This window comes from Rhinolophus sinicus, linkage group LG01 (assembly GCF_036562045.2).
Source record: "Rhinolophus sinicus isolate RSC01 linkage group LG01, ASM3656204v1, whole genome shotgun sequence".
NCBI classification, from domain to species: Eukaryota; Metazoa; Chordata; class Mammalia; order Chiroptera; family Rhinolophidae; genus Rhinolophus; species Rhinolophus sinicus.
In genome coordinates this window covers 117,352,963-117,367,346 of record NC_133751.1, presented here as the reverse complement: position 1 = coordinate 117,367,346, position 14,384 = coordinate 117,352,963, and the positions used below count along the sequence as shown (strand labels likewise).

Below are 14,384 nucleotides of genomic sequence, written 5' to 3'. Positions count from 1 at the left end.
GAACAGGTATTCTCTTTGCTAGATAAATGGTGTGTGTGTTACAGAAATGTGTGAGCAAAAGCGGGGTGTGTCTTTTGCATGTGATGAAAACAGATTAGAAACTGGTTTGCTAAATCATGTTGTAACCACTCCCTGAGTGCAATTACTCTCCTTATTTGACTTAACCTGGTAAGTCAAACCCACTGAAGGAGATAATACAGGTACCTGGCTCACCTCTCATGGGTTTTGTCACCTGGCGAGATGTTACACTATCAGTGTGGCCCTCTTTAAACACCATAGTGGCAGTTACTGGAAAACTGATGGAGTCGGGGGTGCCCTCATAGCTGTCAACTCACTGTGTGACCCAGACAAGTCACTTAGCCTAGTCAGAAGCATCAAGGTCACCACATCTTTAATGGAGAGGCTAGTTCTAGTTTCCAGTGTTGTCACAACTAGTGAAATTACTATTACAAAACCCCACTTCTCAGTAACAAGGAAGTGTGAAAGTCAGTGTTCTTACCGTGAGAAGCATGACAAATCCAGGTGGTTCTATGGCCAGCTCTGATGCAAGAGAAATGATCGAATAGCCCCTTAAACATTACCTGTTGTCCAATGTGTCACAATCTGGGTCTGTTCAGGCTTTTCGAAGAACAGTCCTTACCTACTAAGGACGAAGGGCAAATGCTGAAAAGTAAGTAACCCAACAGAGAATTTTAGTTTGGGGATTTCCTTTTGAATTGCCATCAGTGAGGTCTCTGAAGCAACACTATCCATGCCAATTCACAGATGGATTGTTGTGCCAACGGAAAAGTCAACCCATCCAAATGCAAAGAACTATTTAGAAGCATTCAAAACCAAGGAAGGGGCAATTTGCTTTCATTTATGCATTATCTAATAGCCTCTCCTTTGCCAGAAATTGACCTGCTCTTGGGTATGCGTAGCTTAAAAAATACAATTTTTACACTTAAGGAACTCAATGTAGTAGGGAAAGCAGAAGTTACTAGACTTATATATTATATTATATATTATAATGATGAAACATACAAGTGGACACTCAGCAGGTGAGGGTGGGATAAAAAAACAGCTGAGGTGGAATGAAGGGGATGTTTCTTGAGTTATACCAAATAAAACCCTGAAGCCATTATGACAAGTACAGACTCTCAGAACTATAAGGATGATTTAGAATAGTTTCCATTTGGACAGGGTTTATTTATTCTAATAATTTTGAGAAAGCCTAAATCTTCACATTTTAACAAGGCCATTTAGAATTTTGCCAATAATATTTATAAAAATGGGCATATTTTGACATGTAGACCACCACATACACACATACACTTCACAGCCAAAGAGCAAAGTGAGAAAAGAGTTCATTAGCCAGATCAGGACGTGTACATGAAACTGCCTCACTGTGTCTGCCGTAGCGAAAGTAACAGATCCTGGTCTGCGTTTGTTCACTTATGTTAAGGATAAAATCATTCCAACTAGCTCGTAAATCAGTGTACTGCCTGATTGTTGTACTTGGGAATCTTCAACTGCTGCTCCTGAATTGCACAATTGCATTTCTTTTGTTTTTATGCCACATTACTTACATTATGTAGTACATGAAATGGAGGTAGAGTCTGTCCCTCTGCCAGCTTGCAGTTTAAAAGTTAAATGATGCCTTAAAAAAATCAGCAAATGTTTAAATTATTTATAAGATTTGTATTTGCCATGTTTCCTGGCTAGTCTTATTTATTAGTTTCCTATGGGATGAAATTCTCTGGCATTCTGCTGTTTGCAGTAACTCAAGAACTTTTTCTTCATTTCAGATAATCTACTTATATTCATTCATGCCATGTTTTCTAGTTTTCCTTATTGCTTCATCTAATTTTTAAATCAATCATAGTATACTTGCTATTAATCTGTTCACAGTTACTAAATGAGTATCCTCAAAGGTATTCTGATTTTATCAATTCCCAAAATTTATCTTTGCTGGTGCCAGTTTTAGCTCTAGAACTTGTGTCTTCTCTCGCGAACTTGGCCACACTACGTTTCTCTGCATCCTGTACCGCAGTGCACCCGCGTTCTGAGTCATCTGGGATTAGGCACCCGCCCTGCTATTGACTGTGTGATAGCTAAACTCCACTTCCCTTTGTCCTCTCTTTTGAATTCAAACCCCACGTGAATTAAGACTGACCTTAGTTGGTTTCAACCTGTAATTCCTGACTGCAACAGATAGTTGCCAACTCTTGAAAATAACAGGTTTGACTAGAAGCTGACGGTTCTTACTCCCACAGAACTTAATATTTTACATTTATATAAATTCAAAAGCCAAGGTCATGCCTTTCTTACCAGTGGACCCTCTATGTCCATCGGTAATGCAAAGTGTCAATTTAAAGAAAAAGTTTTTGTACCATACCTCAGAAAATAAATTAGATTCCTCTTAGTGTCAAGCAGCGGAAAACTGGGAAAATAAAAGAGACTACCAACGCCTTCAGGGGATTTACCAGACAACTGCTAGTGTAAATGACAAAGACGTTGCCAGTCTGTACCTTGATGAGCAGGCAGGACATTTATCACTGTAATGCCCGGGGGGTAAATTTGACTATTTGTACTTTCACCTTGGACATATGAAAAATATAGCAGCCCGAAAAGTTGACCAGAGAGTTGAAAGCACCAGTATTTATCCAACCAGCTTGATGGAAATGATAGAAGAGAGAAATTTCAGAGCCAAGGAATTTTTTGACAGAGCCTCAGATTCTGCCTTAGAATCATGGAAAGTTAGATCAACAAGGTACCTTATAGATCATTCAACAACTACCCTTATCTGACTGTGAGGAAACTGAAGGTTCATTCACCGAAGTTCTTGTCCCTCTGGTTAGTGACAGACTCAGAACTAGAACTAGCTAATCCTGACTCTATTTCTGTAGTCCTAAAATGGGCTGACAAATTTGACAGCCCACACCTTGAACCCATGTCCCAAAAGGTATCCTGTATCCAGCTCATGAGTGCCCCTTTCTCTGAAAATTAGGAAAACAATATTGCAATATTTTGAATAGAGAACACTGGTTACAAAGTGGGAAGCAACTCCTGTTCAGACTTGCTAACTGGAAGCAAGTATTTGGCTTCCCCAAGACAAAGGGGAGTTCTAGTCATGAGGTTCAAGTTAAAATCTGATTGAGTCACCAGGCTGAGAGCAGACAACCTTTTTTGGAAACAGTAGGCTGTAAACAGAACTGAATAAAAGAGTTTACAGAAAATTGAATTTGGAGCCAGCTCACAACACTGGAAGTTATTTTGGTTTTGTTTGTTGCTTTTAATGAAGTATCTCAGGCATACAAAACAAGTAGAAACTATGATGAACTTGTGTAGCCCAACCTGACCCAGTTTCCTTCCCTCCCTATTGAATTTGGTGCTTATATTTCCATACCTGTTCTTGTGTTTTTCCCATATATAAATGTACCCGTAAGTGACAGAATTGTTTTTATATTTTAAGTTTTATTGTATACATTGTATATACATATATAGTATGAATACAATATATAATAAACATTTTGTATATATATATATATATTTAATGTATGTATTGTACAAATATGTAAGTTTTATTGCATGCATCTTTCTGCAACTTGCTCTTTTTTTTTTTTTTGCTCAACACTATGTTTTTGAGATTTATCCTATGGATATGTAAGATAGTTCCAATTAATTTATTTTAACTACTTTATGGTATTCCACTGTATGAGTGTGTTAACATTTATCTAATCTTCTATTAATGGACATCTGGTGAGTTTCCAGGGTTTTTGTTTTGTTTGCTTTTTCTTTAACCTTGCTATATAAACATTTTTATAAAACCCCCTCCTGATGCGTGTGCGCAAGTTTCTCTGGTGACGTTTATGAAGTCTTAGTGTTTCCACATCGTCAATTTGACAAAAATATCAAAAATTACCATCAGAATATGAGTGTCCAAAACTAGTACTGTATGTTTTCAGATTTTTTTTTAACTCTTTACTAATGTGAAGAGTGTAAAATGTTGTTATTTTGTTAATTTGCATTTCACTGATTCCTTGTAGGACTCAGTATTCTCTCCATGCCTTCACTGGCAGTTTGGATCTCCCTTTCTGCCTGGACTACTTTTCAGATGGGCTAGTTGTATTTTATTATTGATTTTTAGAAATATTTCTATAGTCAGTGTATATATTCTTCACTAGTTATATGAAGCCAAGATCTTCTCCCAGTGTAGAACTTGATCTTTCACTTTTTTATACTGGTGTCCTTTTGTGATCAGATTTATTAGGCTTTTTAAATTTATGCTAATTTTTTCTTCTTTTAAAGAAAAATTTTCCCCACTCCAAGGTCATAAAGCTATTCTCCTATATTTCCTTCTAATTTTTTTAAGTTTTGTTTTTTTACAAATTTTAGGCCTTTTATATACCTAGAATTTACTTTTATACACCTAGAATTTACTGTGTGTGGTTTTATTTTTTTACAAATAGTTCAGAAACATTTTCTCGAAAAATGACATCCTTCTCCCAAGCAAGGGTAAGGCAACTTTTGACATATATTTTGGATTCTGTATAGGTTCTATCAGGTTCTTCTTCTAGCCCTGTGCCTTATCTTAATGCACCATCTGGATTACTGTACTGTTATTGTAACTTAAACAATATCTGGAAAGTGAGCCCCTACCTGTGAAATGAACAGAATGGGAGCTACCGTGTTTCCCCCTAAAGAAGACCTACCCCGAAAATAAGCCCCAGTTAAGATCGCCAGCCAGACGGACACATTTAGTACATTATGACGATGTTCCAGAAGAAGATGACATGACTGTATTTGAGTAAATGTAGATTGTTTTACATGAAAAAATAAGACATCCCCTGGAAATACCTCCTAATGTGTCTTTTGGAGCAAAAATTAATATAAGACCCAGTCTTATTTTCAGGGAAACATGGTAGCTGTATTTGAGCTCTCCCTTGAATCCCACTGCAGAGAATGCATACTGCAGGGAGGAAAACCCAGAAGAGGCTAAGGAATGTACCAGTAGGGCAGTAGCTGAGTGGCGAGGTTGGAATCCTGGAACTGGAGATCAGTATCCCACACGAGGGAACTGTGTTTTGTGGGGACCCATGGGCCCTTCAAGAAGCTCACACATGTGTCACAGGAGGAGCCAGACTTGGATGCCCACCCATAGAAGCCTCTGTGATCAGCCAGTGTCACTAAGTGCAACCGCAGCCACCAACAGAGGATTCCAGTTGCTCCCAGTGAAGTAAAAAGACATTTGCTCTGAAAGTGAAGAAAACAATTCCACTTATAATAGCATCAAAAAGCCTAAAATACTTAGGATTAGATTTAACAAACTAAATAAAAGACTTGTACACTGAACATTGTTGAAAGAGATTAAGGAAAACCTAAACAGATGGAAAGACATCCCATAGTCATGAACCAAAAGATTTAATATTGTTAAGCTAACTCTCCAAATTGATCTACAGATTAAATGGAATCCCTACTAAAATCCCAGCTGGCTTCTTTGTAGAAATTGACAAATTGGTTTTGAAATTCCTGTGGAAATGCGAGGGACCAGGGAAGGCCGAAACAATCTGGGGGAAAAAGAACAAAGTTTGAGGTCTCATATTTCCTGATTTCAAAACTGACGACAAAGCTACAATAGTCAAAACAGTGTGGTGCTGCCCTAAGGATAGACATATAAACCAACGGAATAGAATTGAGAGTCCAAAAACAAAAGCCCATTTATGCTCAATTGATTTTCAACAAGGATGCAAGACAATTCAATGGGGAAAGGAAGGACTGCCTTTTCAACAAATTGTGTTGGGACAGTTTGACAGCTCCATGTAAAAGAAAGAAGTTGGACCCCTACTTCATAGCACATATAAAAGTTGATGTGAACCTAAAACTGCTCTGAAAAATAAAGTCTATTTAAAAGCAAAAAAAGGGGGTTGCTCAAAATGGATCAAAGATATAAATGTAAGATCTAAAGTATAAAACTCTACAAAGAAAACATAGGAATAAATCTTCATGACTTTGTCCAGGGATTAGATAATGGTTTCTTAAATATGACACCAAAATCACAGGCAACAAGATAAAAACTAAATAAATTGAATTGCATCAAAAAAGTAAGCTTTTGTGCGTCATAGAACACTATTAAGAAAGAAAAAACACAACTCAAGAAATGGGAGAAAATATTTTTCTGACAAGGGTCTAGTATGCAGAATATGTAAAGAATTCTTAAACTCAATAATGAAAAGATAAGTCACCCGATTTAAAAGTGGAAAAAGGATCTGAATAAACATTTTTCTAATTGAAGGTATACAGGTGGTCAGTGAGCCCATGAAAAGATGCTCAACATCATTAGTCACTAGGGAAATACAAATCAAAACCACATTGAGAAACCACATACACATTAAGAATGGTGATAATTAAAAAAAAAAAAAAAAGGAGACAATATCAAGTGTTTGGTGAGAATGTGGAGGAATTAGAATTCTCATACAATGTTCCTGGGTATATAAAATGGTGTTGTTGCTTTGGAAAGTAGTTTGGCAATTTCTTTAAAAAGTTAAACATAGAGTTAACATATGATCCAGGAATTACTTACGTATATGCCCTAAAATATAAAGCATACATCTACACAAAATCTTGTACTCTAAGATCCCTAGCAGCATTATTCATAACAGCCAAGAAGTGGAATTCAAATGTGCCTCAGCTGATGAATGGACAAATAAAACGTGATATATCCATATGAACGCGTACAACAGAATATTATTCAGCCATGATTAATACACCTGGAAAACAAGTGTGAAAGTAGACAGAACTAAAAGGCCACATATTGTATGATTCTATTTATATATAATATCTAAAATAGGCAAATCCATAGAGACAGAAAATAGATTAGTGGTTGCCTGGAGCTGGGGTAGAAGGAAGGTTGGGGGCGTGAAGAGGCATTGGAAGTGACTGCTAATGGGTACTGGGTTTCCTTTGGAGGTGATGAAATTGTTCTGGAATTAGATAGTGGCGATGGTTGCACAACCTTATGAATATACTAAAAAAAATATTGAATTGTACACTTTAAAATGGAGAGTTTTATGGTATGTGAATTATATCTCAAGAAATGAATCACCTCAGGGTGGCCGGTTAGCTCAGTTAGTTGGTTAGAGTGCGATACTCTTAACAACAAGGTTGCCAGTTCCATCCCCACATGGGCCATTGTGAGCTGTGCCCTCCACAACTAGATTGAAACAACCATGTGACTTGGAGCTGATGGGTCCTGGAAAACACAAATAAAAGTTTAAAAAAATTTTTTAAAGGAAAAAAGAAATGAACCTCCTCAAAAAAAGACATTTGCATTGTTTCACCATCTCTTTTCATTCTTCAATGCTGAAAGAGGTATTAGTTTGGTGCAAAATTGTGGTTTTTGCAATTATTTTTAATCTTTTAAACCGCAATTACTTTTGCACCAACCTAATAGAACCTAGAAGTGGGACAAGTAGGAGGGAGTCAATTAGCAGACCATGCCAAACACCAGGTCCCTGTAGCCCACTCTATGAAAACAGAGGGGAATTGCCTTGAATTAGATATGAAAAATAAAGAGTTAAACCAAACTGGATTGTTTTCTTGAGTAAAAAGTGATGGAAAGGTAATGATATGTGCCTCATTTAGGCATGGGGAAGAGGGTCTTGTCAGAGCATAGTTGAAGGCATGATGGTACAAGAAATAAAATCACTTCTTGTTTATGTTCTACTGAATTGAAACTTTTCAATAAACCAGTTACAATAATAAAATGTTCGTAGAATACCTTGCATGCGGGCAACAATAAATAAATGAGAGCTATTATTGTTCTTGTTTAGAAAATAGGGAATGAGTGTGAAAACGACAAGCTAGACCTAGATATTGATCTCTGAAAACCATTCCTTACAAAGAGGAAATAGTGACGCTTGGAGAAATGGCTGATTCTAACTTTGGAGCAGGAAATGGTCAATAGAGGCTTGGGAAACCTTTTGTTAAAAAAAAAAAAAAGACGTTTTCAAAGACAGGGTTATGTCCAAGGTATGCAGGAGCAAGGTGATGGCGGTGAACACCAGTGAAAGTTGAGATGATTTCCACTAACCAATTATTAGAAAATTGTTAATTAAGGGGAAAGAATTAAGCATTTATCTCACCTTTCCAGTAAGAAATGTATTTCAGAGTAACCAAACATTCCTAAGTGATTAGGGAAAGCTCTTTTTCAGAAAAGAATGCCAGCTAAAGTAGGACAAGATAGAGTTTAAGTTTTGCCAACTCTTATTAAATAGTTAATTCAGACAATTATCAGCAGATGCTAAAACCATTAGTTGAAAGTCTGTTGGAGAACTTTATACAGGTGAGGACAGAGTGAAGATAGGGAATATATGAAATGGAGTCACTTTAACCACTCGCACAAAATTATTAACATTATGAAGTTTGAGGCATAAGGAAAGGCTACATTCTTATTCTAACTAGCCTGGAAAACTTTTTTGAACTTTCCAGTCCCACGTCAATGCCTGCATAGACACCAAGAGTTCCAGGTAGCACTCTAATTACCCCCACAGGACTCACATATACATCCTAGGCTACAAATCTGTGTAGCGTGTTCCTGTACTGAATACTGTCGGCAACCGTAACACAATGGTAAATACACATCTGTGTAGTGCTTTGAACTGCGACATTAAGACGGCCAGGGTGTCACTAGGCAATAGGAATTTTCCAGCTCCATTATAATCTTGTGAAACACTGTGGTATATGTAATCCCTTGTTGACTGAAATGTTGTTATGCGATGCGTGAATGTTTGCATGTGCCAGATTATCCCATCATAAACATAATTGTTCGATGGACGCTGTCACCACCCAAACACATGGCTCATTCTCAGCATGGTGAATAGGGGCAACAACCACACATTGTGTACCTTGTGGACCCCGGGAAGATTCATTTAATGTGAACCCCGAGAAGGAATTTATCTGCTGAGATGGACTCTCCACAGTCAACCAAGGGCCCAAATTTTATGAATAATAAGAGCCTAGCAGCCATTTGCTGACAGAAGCTTCTCACGTACTCTGTACACCGGGAACAACCTCAGACTGAACCCTTCCTTGACTTCTCGCACGATGCCCTGACTGTTTACACGGTCTGCGTCAACCACTATAGAAAATCCCTGGTTTTGTCTTTCTACAAACGGACTGAGACCTGCCTCATCCAATCAGAAGTACACAATGTGGTACCTCATTTACATAACGGACCTAATTGAGAACCTGAGCGGGAACTTTGGTTCTAAAAGGCAGCCTCCCCTTTGTGTCAGTGGATCACAATTTAGGTTGCTACCTGAATCTGTGTCTCCATCGCTGCAGTTCCTTTTTTTTTCTTTTAAACTTTTTTTTTTTTAACTTTTATTTATTTTAAGTGTGTTTCTCCAGGACCCATCAGCTCTAAGCCAAGCAGTAGTTTCAATCTAGTTGTGGAGGGTGCAGCTCACAGTGGCCCATGCGGGGATCGAACCGGCAACGCTGGTGTTACCAGCATCACACTCTCACCAACTGAACTAACTGGCCACCCCTGCAGCTCCTTTTTGCTCAAATAAACGCCTTTATTCTTTATTACAGTCTAAAATTAATTTTGGTTTACAAGTTCCTGGTGCAATGTAATATGAAGTGAACAGCATCACCTACGAAACAATTCTTGTCAAAATATTTCAAATCAATCCAATCAAGACTTAGATCTAACTTCCAGTTTACAGGAAATATAGGGGAAAGAGGAGCAAAATAAATGATATCTACAGGAAACAATCAGATGAACCTAGAAGTTGAGACATTCCATAAGACAACTATCCTGGCCTCTTCAACAAGTTATTGTCATGGGGGAAAATGACCGGTAGAGAGTCTGTTTTAGATTAATAGAGACTTAAGAGCCCTAACAATTAAATGTAATACATATATGTTCTCTTTTTTTAATACATATATGTTCTTGATTGAATCTTGATTTTTTTTTAAAAAAAACTATATGAGACACTTGAGAGGTACTACAGTAGTCCGAATATGGCCTTAGAAGTATATTAAAGAATGTGTGTTAAATTTGTTAAGTGAAACAATAGTATTATGGTTATGTAGGAAAATACCTTTACTTTTTTGAAGAGGCTCGTGAGACTATTTAATGGTTAAAAAAAAATACCTGTAAATTACTTTAAAATACTTTAACAACAACAAAAAAATGAAACAAATATGCCCAAAAGTTAACAATTGTTAAATCTAAAGTATAGTTTTATGAATGTTCATTATACTACTCTTTTCTGTATGCTTGAAATTTTTTCATAATAAAAACTTTTTTTTTTTTCCAAGTCAAGTTGTTGTCCTTTCAGTCTTAGTTGTGGAGGGCGCAGCTGAGCTCCAGGTCCATTGCTAGTTGCAGGGGGCGCAGTCCACCGTCCCTTGCAGGACTCGAGGAATTGAACTGGCAACCTTGTGGTTGAGAGTCCACTGGCCCATGTGGGAATCAAACCGACAGCCTTCGGAGTTAGGAGCACGGAGCTCTAATCGCCTGAGCCACCAGGCCGGCCCATAAAAACTTTTTAAAGGAAACAGAAAGGAACTTAAACAGCTATAAAAACCCTCTCCAGAATCCCATCTTTAATTCTCTAGTGCTTTAACAATTAACCTTATATTTATGTCATCTGCTATCTTCCTTTTTCTATGATCTAAACACGTGTTAATATATTATGCTAATTGTTTCAAAATTCTGTTACTATGCTCATATAAATACAGTCATGCAGCATAACAATGCTTTGGTCAATAACAGACCATATATACACCGCTAGTGGGTCCATAAGACCGTGTTTCTCCGAAAATGAGACCTAGGCGGACAATGAGCTCTAATGCATCTTTTGGAGCAAAAATTAATATAAGACCCGGTCTTATTTTACTATAAGACTGAGTCTAATACAGTACAATACAATACCATACCATACCATACCATACAATACAATACAATACCATACAACCGGGTCTTACATTAATTTTTGCTCCAAAAGATGCATTAGAGCTGATTGTCTGTCTAGGTCTTATTTTCGGGGAAACACAAGATTATAAGCAAAAAGTTTGTATTTGATGTTGAAAGAAAAGTTTGGACCCAATTATGATGTTGAATTTACTGATAGCTCTGGGTGGTTTAAAATAGATGAGGAGGGTCAGCATACTGTCCACCCATCATGCAGCCACTCAGGCAAAGCTGGGGCCCAGACCTGGTGAGAGAGTGAAGGAATGGACCTGGGGAGGAGGGTAATGAAATGAGCCCACCTCCCCAATCCCTCCATACCCACCCCTGAACACACATACATACGATATGCATACAGATTCACTTCCCTTCCCTCCATTTCTCTTTCTCTCTCTGTCCCATTCTTCCCTCCATGGCTTGCTCATTCTCTCTCTTTCTCTGTCTCTCCCGCCCCCCTGCCCACCCCTACTCTCCCTTTTATTATTTCTCATCTCAAGCTTTCTCACTGGGTCTCTTTCAATCTCTGCTCTCTCTTTCTCTCCCCTTCTTTCCCTCTCTTTCTTCCTCTCTCCCATGGCACATCCCTCCAACAGCCATGCATGTGCCCCTCCACCCCACCCCGCACGCACACATGCACTTTAATACTGTATATGTACTGTACCTTTTCTATGTTTAGATATAGAAACACCATTGTGTTACAATTGCCTACACTATTCAGTACAGCAACATGCTGTACAGGCTTGTAGCCTAGGAGCCATAGGCTGTACCCTATAGCCTAGGTGTGTAGGAGGCCACCGCATGCCATCCTGGTTCGTGGAAGTGCACTCTGTGCTGTTCGCACAATGATGAATCGCCTAATGACACATTTCTCAGAACATATCCCTATCATTAAGCAGAGCATAACTGTAACACAGTAAGAAGTACAACTACGTGTATAAAAGGTAAAGCATCACTAATTCCTATTTCATTGACCATTTTCTTTTCAAGAAATAAATGGCAAAGATTTATTCATGGGCCTTTGGATTTGCAAACCAGAAATGCAACAAGGCAATAGGGTTCTGAAGAAGAAAGAAAAGCTAAGAATTCTTACAGAACAAGTACGTTCTTGAGAAGCATCAGTCCAGCATTCTTAGCCTCTGGATTGAGCTGAGCTAGAGATCTTTCAGATGTCCGGTGGCCTGGATAATGGATGTCAGGTGGGCTGGTCATGTGAACAGTCTTTCCTAAGTTCTTCAAAAGTCAGTGACAAATTGTTTTAGTGTTCTGTTGAAGCTGAGTTACTATTATGTTTCCCTTATCAGTTTTTTCCCCTTTATAATGTGTTAAGTTTTAATACAATTAAAAGCCACTAGTTTTAAGACTCAATGCAGAAAAACAAGTCCCTTGTCTACCCTCTATCACTTAGGAATGTGAAGAAATCAATGAAATTAAAAAGAAATATGACAGAGAAAATTAAAAGCTCTGACAAGAAGCAAACAGACAAAATCAAAATGGAAAAGGAGAAATAACTGAAGATAAAAATGAGATTCAAGTTGTAAAACAATTTTATAATATATACACACCAATGTTTGAAAATCCACACAAAATGGATAAATTTCTGGAAAAATATAAAATTCTAATATTGAAAGAAGAAAACGGAAATTAGGATAGACTAATAAGCATTAAAGAAATTGAAATTGCAATTAAGTACTTCTCCCAAAAAAGCACAAGCCCAGTTTTACAGGTGAATTACACCAAATTTTCAAGGGACAGATATTCTAATTATATTCCAGTTGTCTCAGAAAATAGAAAGTGAGCAAAAGCTGCCAAGTTCATTTTATGAGGCTAGTGTGACTGTGAACCCAAAAACTGGATAAAAATATTTAAAAAGTCATTCATTTTGGCTGTGACTGCCATCTTTCAGTAGCTTGTCAAAATGACCAACACAAACAGAAAGAGGAAAGGCACCCACTATATGCTCTCTAGGCCTTAGAACAAATGGAGTTATTCCTTTGGCCACGTACATACATATCTACAAGAAAGGTGATATTGTAGACATCAAAGGAATGGACACTCTTCAAAAAGGAATGCCTCACAAATGTTCCCATGGCAAAACTGGAAGGGTCTACAGTGTTACCCAGCATGTGGTTGGCGTTGTTGTAAACAAACAAGTCAAGGGCAAGATTCTTGCCAAGAGAATTAATGTTCGTATTGAGCATATTAAGCACTCTAAGAGCCGAGACAGCTTCCTGAAATGGGTGAAGGAAAATGATCAGGGAAAGAAGGAAGCCAAAGAGAAACATACCTGGGATCAACTGAAACGCCAGCCTGCCCCACCCAGAGAAGCCGCTGTGTGAGAACCAATGGAAAGGAGCCTGAGCCACTGGAACCCATTCTCTATGAATTTATGGCATAACTGTAAAAAATAAAAGACCCCTGTACTGTTAAAAAAAAAAGTCAATTAGGCTAATGTCATATGTGAACATATATTTGACTGTCCTATATAAAATGTTAGCTAGCTGAATCCCACAGTGAATTAGAAAAATAATTACTCAATGGAGAAACTCTAAAAGCATTCCCTTTAATATGAAGGAAGAAGGAAGAGCTGTCTACTACCATGGCTACCCTGTAAAATTATACCAGAGATGCTGTACAATGCTATTAGAAAATGAAAAGATATCAGCATTGAAAGTAAAGGGATAAGCTGTCATTTGTGAAAATCAATATGATCAACACTGAAAAATCAATAGAACCAACGAACTATTGCAACTGGGTGGATGTACCGTATTTTATTCAATCAGTCCCCTATTAATGGGCCTTTGAACTGATCTTTTAATGTTACGAATCGTGCCATAATGAATAACCCTGCTTACAGGTTGTTGTATATTTGTGGAGGTAAGTCTTCAGGGTAAATTCCTAGAAGTGGTATTACTAAATCAAAGGGTAAATGCACAAGTAGTTTTGTTGGCTAAAGTCACTCAAATGGCTGCAACATTTTATACCCTCACTGACAATGTGTAAGGGTGTCTGTCTCTTCACAGCCTCATTAACCAAGCCTGTGATCAATCACTCAGGTTTGTGTCAATCTGATAGGTGAGAAGTGGTATTGGTATCTTATTGTAGTTTTCATTACGTTTCTCTAATAATTGAGATTGAAGATCTCTTTGTATGTATAGGGCCATTTGCCTTTCTTTTTCTGTGCTCTGTTTATTTACCCATTTTTCTACTGAGCTTTAATTCCTCTCAGTTTTTAAAGAGTAGCTGTGTTTCTTATATTAAAAAAACAAAAAGGAAACAACCTGAATATCCACAAATCTGGAGGTGGGTTAATTAAATTATTTTGTATCTATACAATGGAATACTGTACAGCTTTAAAGATCAAAGTTGATTACATGTGCTCTTATTGAGAGATCTCCTAGCTATATTAAATAAAATAATTTGAATA

At 37.6% G+C, this 14,384-nt stretch overlaps 1 pseudogene; it reads left to right on the top strand.

The window, feature by feature from the left end:
• The first annotated feature begins 12,875 nt into the window (after nucleotides 1–12,875).
• On the top strand, nucleotides 12,876–13,355 carry LOC109456673 (large ribosomal subunit protein eL21; annotated as a pseudogene).
• The last annotated feature ends 1,029 nt before the right edge of the window (nucleotides 13,356–14,384 follow it).